This window comes from Petaurus breviceps, unplaced genomic scaffold (assembly GCF_028583685.1).
Source record: "Petaurus breviceps papuanus isolate PSGF00001 unplaced genomic scaffold, PetGlider_PUasm1.0 220, whole genome shotgun sequence".
Lineage (NCBI taxonomy): Eukaryota > Metazoa > Chordata > Mammalia > Diprotodontia > Petauridae > Petaurus > Petaurus breviceps.
The window spans coordinates 8,134,480-8,144,409 of NW_027185876.1; the positions used below are offsets into that span (position 1 = coordinate 8,134,480).

Here is a 9,930-nt window from a genome sequence, read left to right on the forward strand (position 1 = left end):
AAAATAGTTTCTCTCCAGCCCTTTCCATACTGGAAAAAATAGGAGACAGTGGAGGAAAAAAAATGCTTAAAGTAGAAATTTAAAAATTAAATTGGTCCCATAGTCAATAAGCAGGCAAGAAGTCAGAAGCTGGGAGTATTCACCCCATGTGCACTAGTCACTGGCTTAAGTGAATTTGGGCAATTCACTTAACCTTTTCTTGCTCCCATCTCCTCCTCTGGGCGCTTGATGGCATTGGCAGTGAACTGCTTTGCAGTAATGTGACAATTACACCATTAATGCCGATTAAGCTTTCTGAAAATAGAATCCAAAGGAGTGTATCATAAAAAATGATAAATAAAAAAAATTAGGTAGTGAGGTTATAGTAGACAGAAAGGTTGTTTTTTTTGTTTGTTTGTTTTTGGTTTTTTTTCTTGGTCCAGCAATATGAAAAATTTCTAAAACAATAAAAAAATGAGTAATTGCTGACCACATACCTGCTCCAATACCCTCAATTTTTCTAGTCTAACAATATGACAAGATGTCCTTTACCATTGTTTTGTGGGGCCCATACCAAAGATAGTAATAGTTGAAATCATCCTCCCATGCCAAGAGCTGTTTTTTTTTTGTTTTCTCTATTTTTTGCCCAGAGAAACTTTAGTTAAAATGTTTTTTAAAGGAAGAGAATTCTGAATTGTTCACTAAAATTCATTTTGATCCCAAGTTGTCTTTGCTTCCTTTCTACCCAGTATTGCTTCTTTAGCCTTGGAGTTCAAAGGCAAGGTACAAGGGCTGAAATAGACAAACATGGTTTTAGACAGAAGGTTATAATATGCCCAATTTCAAATCTTTTCAATGAAGTGAAATTTTAAAAAAAAAGTGTCCTCTCCCCTGGAAATTTCCACCTCTGGGCATTTAGCATGGTTCACCAGAAGCCCATCTAAAGCAACTTTGACTATGATCTGCCTCTGCCCCTTCACAAGGGTGCAGGGCATCTAGATACCCTCTCTCTCTGCCCATTCTTGCCCAGCTGAAGGAGGGAGAAAAGAAAGAATGAACTGAAACAAAATGAGGAAATAAGAGGCCTAGGCCAATAGCCAACCTATCATCAGGATGGTCAATCCCTCTCATCTTTTCTAAAACAGGTCAACATCTTGATCCTTAGCTAGGGACATCATGGAGCTGTTCCTGTGGAGTAGTAAATGTCTTTTTTTTTTTGTCCTCAGGGGCAGTGTAAGAAGAGTTCTGGGTCAAGTGGCTTTGGTGCAGTAGCTCAGAGTGTCCTTTATTTTGCTTTCTGATTCATATCCAAGAAATGAAGAGGTTTTATTATGATAGGCATTCCCAGGTTGAGAAAAGGCATAGCTTTCCAAGGAAAGAAGCCAAGGATTAGTCAGATGGAGGGTCCGCCTCCCCCAGGGCTGGAGTCTTCTTCTTCACTTTGACTTTTTTGCTTCCATGATTCCTTTGAGACCCAGTCAGACCCACCTTTAGCAAAGAGGACTCGTCTCTGCTAGTGCCCTTCCTCTGAGATCACCTCCCATTTATATTCTGTATGTCTTGGATGGACCCACTTGTTCCTTCCATTAGAATGTAAGCTTTATGTTTTTGTTTTTCTTTGTATTTTTAGCACCTGACACATAGTAAAATACTTAATAAATGCTTACTGATGATGAGGTGAAGATGGAATACCAAACTGGTTTTTTTTTTGCTTTAGCTTTGTTGCTTTCTTCACCCTCTTACTCTGCTACTTGATGCTATATTCAATTAATCAGAAAGACTTTTGAGCTCTCTCCTTTTGAAAGTAAGAGAACATAAAATGCTCATTCACTCCTTCAACCAACATTAATTACATACCTTCTGTGTGCAAAGCATTTATTCTAGGCAATAAGTATGACACAAAGATGAACGAGACCCAGGAAGATAAATTATATGCAACAGAATCATTAAGATATGAGGGAATTTGATAAAAGCATAATCAAATTCTCACTTGAATCTGTGATCTCATAGATGGATGTGTTCCTATCAACAATATTGATCATGACCAATGCATATCTGCCTGTCCTGGGCAACTCCTGTCCAACATGTCCTCCCACATGTTCATGACAGGAGTTCCACCAACCCTCCTGGAGGGCTTCTGTGCTTTCTACTGATATTGCACGTGCACCAGTGGTGACTTTGCCTGTTTATCTGGCATCCCTCACCCTTGCCCTGTAGCCAACTCCTTTCCTCTTCCCATTATACAATTCCCTAATGATATCTCTGACTCTTGTTGTTTGAGGTCACATATTGGCTATGTATTGCTGTCTGCTTGCACTCACCACACACCTATCCATGACCTTTCATATGGGAATAATTTTTTAATACCACATGTGTTTGCTGCCACATTTGGTAGCAACACAGGTAGATAAATGCATAAGAAAAGTAAAAATAAAAACAAACCAAAAAACATGAGACTTTGTTCTCTGAGGGAAATAGTATTTGCCCCGGATCTTAAGAGATCAGTGGGATTTAAACAGAAATAGTCCATTGCAGGCATAGAGATCAGCACAAGAAAAGCAAGAGATGAGTTAGGAAAGTATGGAATAAGTCAGTAGAATGATGAATTTCTTAGGTCACCTTGCTAGTACTTAAGTTCTGAGGAGGATATATATATATGTATATACACACATGTGTATGTACATGTGTACAATTGTACATATATACACATGTGTGTATTACATACGTAATATGTATGTTATGTATTATTGTATACCCCATTTTACCTAGCACAGTGCTGTGCACATAAAATGTATTTAATAACCATTTGTTAGTAAGAATTGAATAGTTCTGGGGTAGCTAGGAGGTGCAGTGAACAGAACAAGGGCCCTGGAGTCAGGAAGACCTGAGTTCAAATTTGGCTTCAGACATTTAACATTTACCAGTCGTGTGACCTTGGGCAAGTCACTTAACCACAGTTGCCCTGCCTTCCTTCCTCCAAAAAGCAAAAAAAAAAAAAAAAAGAATTGAAAAGTTCCAGACTTTAGTTGAATCTCTGCCTCTGTATCTGGGTCTTCATTCTCATTATTATATAAGGTGATGAGCTTTTTAATGCTAGGGAGCTTCACCCTTCCTATTTAGGGCATCCTAATAATAGGGTATTATTACCTAAATAATTTATTAATTATTTATATTATTACCTAAATAATAGGGTAATAATTTAGGGTATCCTAATAATACCAAGTATTATTTTACATCAGGTATCTGCTCCCTGGGCTGCGCTCACTCCTCACTCTTCTTCTTTAAATCCCCAGCTCCATTCAAGGCTTAGCTCAAATGTGACCTGCAGCAGGGATTTTACTGACCTCTCCCACTGTCCCTTCAGTGGTTTGTACTCTCTACTCCCCCTATCACTGGATATAAAATGATTTTATATTTATCTTTTATATTCTTTGCTTTTCCATATCTCTGTATGCCATTCCCCCCCCCCCCCAAACCCCATCCCCATGCTATGGAGTAGTGTACCATCTCAGTCACCATTTTTGGTGACGAAATGATTTTATTCAGTCCATCTCAAGTAGGCTGAAGCTTTAAGTCACGTGGACTTAAGTCTACTTTCATGGCTGACCTATTGTAACTATGACTAGCTTTTTAAACCATCTTTCTTTTTAAAGAAAAGCACACAACTGGGACTACAGATGAGGTAAAATGATGCCATGTCTGGGGTGCTGAAGGCATTTAACCTTCAGACTGGTGAAAAATATTGAACGCCAGAGGATAGTACATTCAGTGAATTTCAGATCTTTATGATAAGGTTTGCTGGGTCCCCTGTGAAGCCAACTTTCACCTTTTAACTGATGCACTTTTGTCCCACTCACCTGGCTTTGAAAAGGAATGACCTTAGCAGAAAAACAAAGGCAGGAGACAGAGGAGACAGGATATTAGACTCTGAATGCAGTTTTCACCATCTTCAGAGTCGAGTGTGGGACAATGTTGAGTCACAGATTGTCAAAAATATATTAAACATTTTTTCTCTCTTCATCAGTCCTACCCCTACCCCTTTCAATACTCAATTATTTATTTGTCTCTACTTTGAGGACTACCCATCATTTCATGGAGTGGCAAGAATTTTTTCTCTGCCCTTATAGTTTTTTTCTTTATCACAACTTTTTTTCTTGTGAGTTGTTTTTAGATGTAGCTCCTAACAGTGCCTCTGCCTAGCCCCCCTCCTTTCCTTGGAGAGGTGGAACTATAGGTATAGAATGTTGCATGTAGAGAGGGGTGATATTTTGTTTGGTTTTGCTTCACTCTTTTCCCCTTATTCCAAGAGATGGTTCATTATGTAGATGAATGAGGATGGCAGAACTAAAGAGTGATGATGAAAGGTGCAAATAATCAAATTTAGGCTTGAAGTCAGAAAAAAAAATCAGTTATAGAAAAGAATGACAATTGTCCCAAAGCGGAATGATTTTCCTTGCAAAATGGTGGATTCCTTCCCATTGAAGGTCTCCAAGCAGAGGTTGTATGACCAGACAATATGGCAACTGAGGTTACTTCCACCCCTCAGATTCCCTGATTCTGATTTCCCTGGAAAGGATCATAAGGCCAAAGAACTGATTAGAATGCAATGAATTTAAGAAGAACTTAGTGTTCTGATTGGATCTTAGAGAGAGAGGAAAGTGGGGTCCTGAATGGTTTAGCCTAATTTCCTCTCAACTCTGAAGTCAGTCTCAGAAGTTAAAGTAAAAAAGATGCTATTATAGCAACATAAACTGAAGGGACCTTAGACATCACCGAGTCTAATCATATCCTATTTCAGATGAGGAAATTAAAGCCCAGAGAGGGCAAATGGCTTTCCCAAGTTCAGACGGCTGGTAATTGTCTGAAGAGTGACTTCTGGTACTCTACCCATTAGGCAACACTGCTTCTTCATGTAGAGCATAGTTGAAGATTAGCAGCTGATATATTAGGAAGCAAAAATCAATTATCAAGATGTATTACAAGTTTATGATTCTTACTTGTATCATTTAGATAAATGAATGATTTAATTTTCACTTCATTTTTGATTATGATCACATGACTTTAAAGTCATAGTAAATAATTTCATCTAGCCCTTTGATTTTGCAGATGAGAAAACTAAGACTCAGAGAAATTACCTGATTTGTGCAAAGTCATATGTAGACAGAGGTAGGGTTTGAATCTATGTCCTCTGTCTACAAATCCAGGGTTCTTCCCCCATACCATAGTGCTATTTCTTAGACAGTTGAAAGAAACTGGGGCATAATGTGGGGGATTATGGGCTCCATTAGTATATTTTTTCTTTTATAAAATGCTAAATCTGATCAGACTTTAAGGCTACAGGTCAACCCAAAATGATCAGCATGATCATAAATGAGTATCAACATTTTCTTTTCCTATAAAATTAGAAAGACTGGAGTGAAAAAAGACAGCTTTAGGAATATTGGCTATAAAACAAAAGGACCTAGCTGTACCATAAGACAAACCATAGGAAATGCCACTACAAATATTCATTGTTTCCATGGCCACATATGAAAATCAAGAGCCTGCAGTGCATACTATGTTACAAGAAAGAAAGAAAGAAAGAAAGAAAGAAAGAAAGAAAGAAAGAAAGAAAAAAAGAGAGAAAATAAAAAATAAAAAAAAAACATATTAATAACACTTATCACCTGACCATGTAATTAAAAACTCACCTTCCCTCAAAAATTTGGGGTGCATAGTATATCAACTTGTGGGGGAAAAAGGCTGACCTTTTAAATTCTGTTTCACAATTATGAGAACAATTAAATGGGTTGCTTTTTGAAAAAAAAAAATTCTTCAGTAAGTGTGCCTAATTTGATACTTTACAGTGAAGGTTTAGAAAACGTGGTAGTGTGGACAGTTCCTGAGTCTAGTTGACCTATCTCTCTAACCAGCCTTCCTCCTTTGGTTTGTATGTGTCCATACAGTCTTTTGGAGCAGGGTCCCAAATTGTGGCAATGTCCCAAATCACAGGATTAATGTGTCTACTAACAGACCTCTTCTGCCTCCAGAATGAAGAACTCCTTGCTAATTTCTCTTCAAGACACCAGCTTAATTGCATTTTAAACAAATGGGCTGCTTTGCTGGCCAACTTTTAAATGAGATAACAGCAATGTTCACTCTCCAGCAGTGATGAGTGCCTTGCAGTTGATTCAAAACTCTGTTCAATAACAGGTTTAATCTCACACCAGCAGATTTACTGCAGTATAAACTGCCACTGAGCTCATAATTAGTAAAACAAAAAAAAATAAAAATCCAACCTACTAAATATTATTTTCCAAAGCAGCAGGCTATGTTTTAGTGCAAAATTTCAGTCCTGTTCTTTGTGTGTTTTATTGATTTTATGTATGATATTGGGAATTCATGCTATGATTTAAGATAATGCTCTATATCGATCACATAAGCAGTTGCTTTGCTCTCCGGTAACAAACCAATGCTTCCATTCACAGAATATGTGAGATAGACAGCCGGGGAAACTACAGTCCTTCTTGTCTTAATGTGTGTGTGGTGTGTGTGTGTGTTTGTGTCTCCAAAAGCATATTCAGTACTGGAAAACAACAACGGAAAACATTTGTGCTGCTGATACAATCTTCTCATAATTTTCTTTGTTGCTGCTATTAGCAGCCAATTGTGATTCAGTAAAAACCCCCGCACAACAACCAGATGTTACAGAGTACATCTCTGTTTGTAGCATCAAAACAAATATTAATGAGATAATTGAAATGATTAAGGGAAAGAGGCGGCTTCATATCCATTTGTTTTCAAATGTATGAGGTTTTGCTCCCTTAAAATATCTGATTTCAGCTGCGTTCTATTAAGTTAGAGGGGCCATTACTTTTAGGAGGAGCATGGCCTTATGTGACTAGGTAAAAAGACCCATGTTACCAATTTCCAAGAAGGCTCATGGGTAAATATCAATGAGGGAAAGCTTGCAGTCAAATTTGGATAAAAAGCTGTGTTCAATCTGATTCAGGTGCAAAAATAAAAGCCAAACAAATGCACCTTGAATATCTGTGCAGCTGTATCCAGATGCAAAATAAGAGCTTTATGGGATTATTTTCATTGTGGATGTCTTTATGAAAATGTGAATGAGGAAGTTATTAACAAATAACTTGTGAATCTATATCCTTGTCACCAACATTTTCCAAATGGAAATGATTTGTCTCTAATCCAAAAAAGCTCACCTTCTATCACTTAAACATGTAAGAATAGGCATGTAGAGTGACTTTTATTTCTAGCATTAACCTTTGGATAATGAGTGCTCCATTGGATGGAATGGGACTGCTGTGCCAATGATTTTTTTTAAACCCCCCAAGCAAATTAAACTTTAATGAATCAGACATCATAATCTTCACAGACAATTGCAGATTTTTTCTTAAAAAGAAATAACAACAAAATAAACACAATTTTACAAAGAAAAGCCTTTGACTCCCTGGGTCTATTAAGTGTTTATGGAAAGGAAAAGTCTTTATCTCGACTTTCGGTATTCTGTCCAGATTTAGAAGCAAAAAGAAAACAGCTACATATCTGCAGCTATGTCACTAACCTAGTAAGAGATCTCATGTCTCTTTCAGGTTTTTTTTTTCGGGGGGGTTTGGTTGTTGTTTTGTTTTTTAATGAAGTCATTTATCATATGGAGATAATACCCTAACTCCTTAGAAGCTTCAGAGTGGTTCTGCCCTGGTACAGGGTTCTTTTTGCTCATTTATTAGCAGGTGGCAGAGAGTTTTTTTTTTTTAAAGGCACAGAGATATTCTCCCTTATTCCATTTCCATTTTCTATAATACCAAATTTTCACATATTGATAATGATATATGACCTCAATGTAGAGATATGTATATATTATGTATGTATATTTACACACACATCCATATAAATGCCACTTTAGAATTTTCCAAAACCTTTTAAATCTCTTATCCCAATTGATGTGCTGTATAGTTGCAGCATGTTGTATTCTGGCATAGCATGGCACACTTGATTGAGGGTGTACCTTAGAGTCAGAAGACCTGGGTTTCATGTCTTGTCTTTGACACATGGGATTTGTGATCTTGGGCTAGTCATTTATGTCTCCATGCTCTTCACAGCTCTCAAAGATTAAAACTAGAAGAACAGTTCCAGATCTGTTTTGCTATAGGGAATTTCCATATTCTGTCTGACTTCCTACTGTCATGAAGTCAAAGATCTGCACCAAAAATTGTTGAAGCAAACTGGGCATGGGGATGACATATAATAGGCATAATTCCAAATTGCTTTTTAAAAGAGTTGTACTGACTTTTAGCTTCGCCACCAATATACTAATAAACATGTTTTCCCACAGCCCCTCCAACACTGACTACTCCCATTTTTTGTCATTTTTGCCAGTTCTGAAGATGTGATGTGAAACTTCAGGGTTTGTCTGATTGGTATTTCTGTTACTGATATTGATTTGGAATATTCTTTTTTTTTTATGACTCGCCATTTCCTTTATTTGTACAAAATAGTGAATAATCATACCCTGGCTGGGAAAAAAAAGGGTGGTTTTAGCTTTTGAAGCATCTATTTTGAAGGCTTGGGTCTAGCAGCTTTAGCCCCAGCATCTTTGGGTTAGCAGCCTTAGAATCAGACTTGGTGACCTTGGGGTCAGACTTGGCGGCCTTAGCATCAGATTTGGTGGCCTTGGGGCCAGATTTGGTAGCCTTGGGATCTGACTTACTGACCTTGGAGGCAGACTTGGCAGCCATGGGGTCAGTGGACTTAATAGCCTTGGGGTCAGTGGGCTTGGTAGCCTTAGGGTCAATGGTTCTGGCAACCCTAGAGTCAGGCTTTGTGATCCTAGAGCCTGGACATTTGATGCCGATCCTAGGACCTGGACACTTGGTTGCCATCTTGTTGCCAGCATGCCGGGTGCTGGCCTTGGGGATCTTGGGCTTGAGGAGCTTGGCTTTGGAGGCCATGGTGCTCAGGGCCTTCATGGCCTCTGCTTGGGCCTTGATGGCTTTGGCATTGTTGGCCTGCATCTTCTTCAGCCCCTTCTTGTTGTGTTTCTTGGCAAAGCTCATGTTTCTCAGAAACTTCCGGTCAACCCCTTTCAGAGACTCGTATCTCTGTGACCTAGGTTTCTTGATGTCATTACTGTGCCATTTTCGTGATTGGTTGTGGGTGGTATGGTTCTTAGACTTAGCCATCTTTACACCGCAGCCTATGCTAACAGGCACTCCACTGACCAGGAGAGGCCAAAGGAAGAGAGAGAAAAGTGATTTGGAAGATTCTTTCACGTAAATGTTAGTAATCTTTGGAAAACTGTTTCTTCCTATCCTTTGGTCATTAATCTACTGGAGAATGGTTTCTGGTTTTTAATACAGAATATCCCACAAAATCTTTTGACAATTTTATGCTCAGACAGACAGATAACTGGGACAGCTAACTGATGCAGTAGAAACAATGTCAAAACTGAGGTCAGGAAGACCTAAGTTCAATCCAGCCTCAGATACTTCCTAGCTGTGTGACCCTGGGCAAGTCACTTAACCCTGTCTACCTCAAATTTTCTCATCTGTGAAATGAGCTGGAGAAAGAAATGGCAAACCACTCTAGTATCTTTGACAAGAAAACCTCAAATGGGGTCGCAAAGAGCTGGACATAACTGAAACAACTGAAGCTTAATTAATAAGATAGAAAAACCTCCCATTTTAATGATTCTCTCTTTTCCCCTAGATATATGAATTTTATTTATACAGAAGCTTTTCAGTTTCATGTAACCAAATTATTTACTTAAAAGTATATATTGTAAAATCACAGAGAAGAAGAATAGCTCAAAAGAAGAAATGAAAAGATACCTTCATCCCACCTCTTTGAAGAAGTGGGAGGGCCACAAGTTTAATCTGTAACACATCTTAAGAATTTTTCAATGTATTGATTATGTTTGTTTTTCTTCCTCTTTATTTTCTTATAAAAACA

At 38.1% G+C, this 9,930-nt stretch overlaps 1 pseudogene; it reads right to left on the minus strand.

The window, feature by feature from the left end:
* Positions 1-8,516: 8,516 nt before the first annotated feature.
* LOC138166057 (large ribosomal subunit protein eL29 pseudogene) lies at positions 8,517-9,161 on the minus strand (annotated as a pseudogene).
* Between the last annotated feature and the right edge of the window lie 769 nt (positions 9,162-9,930).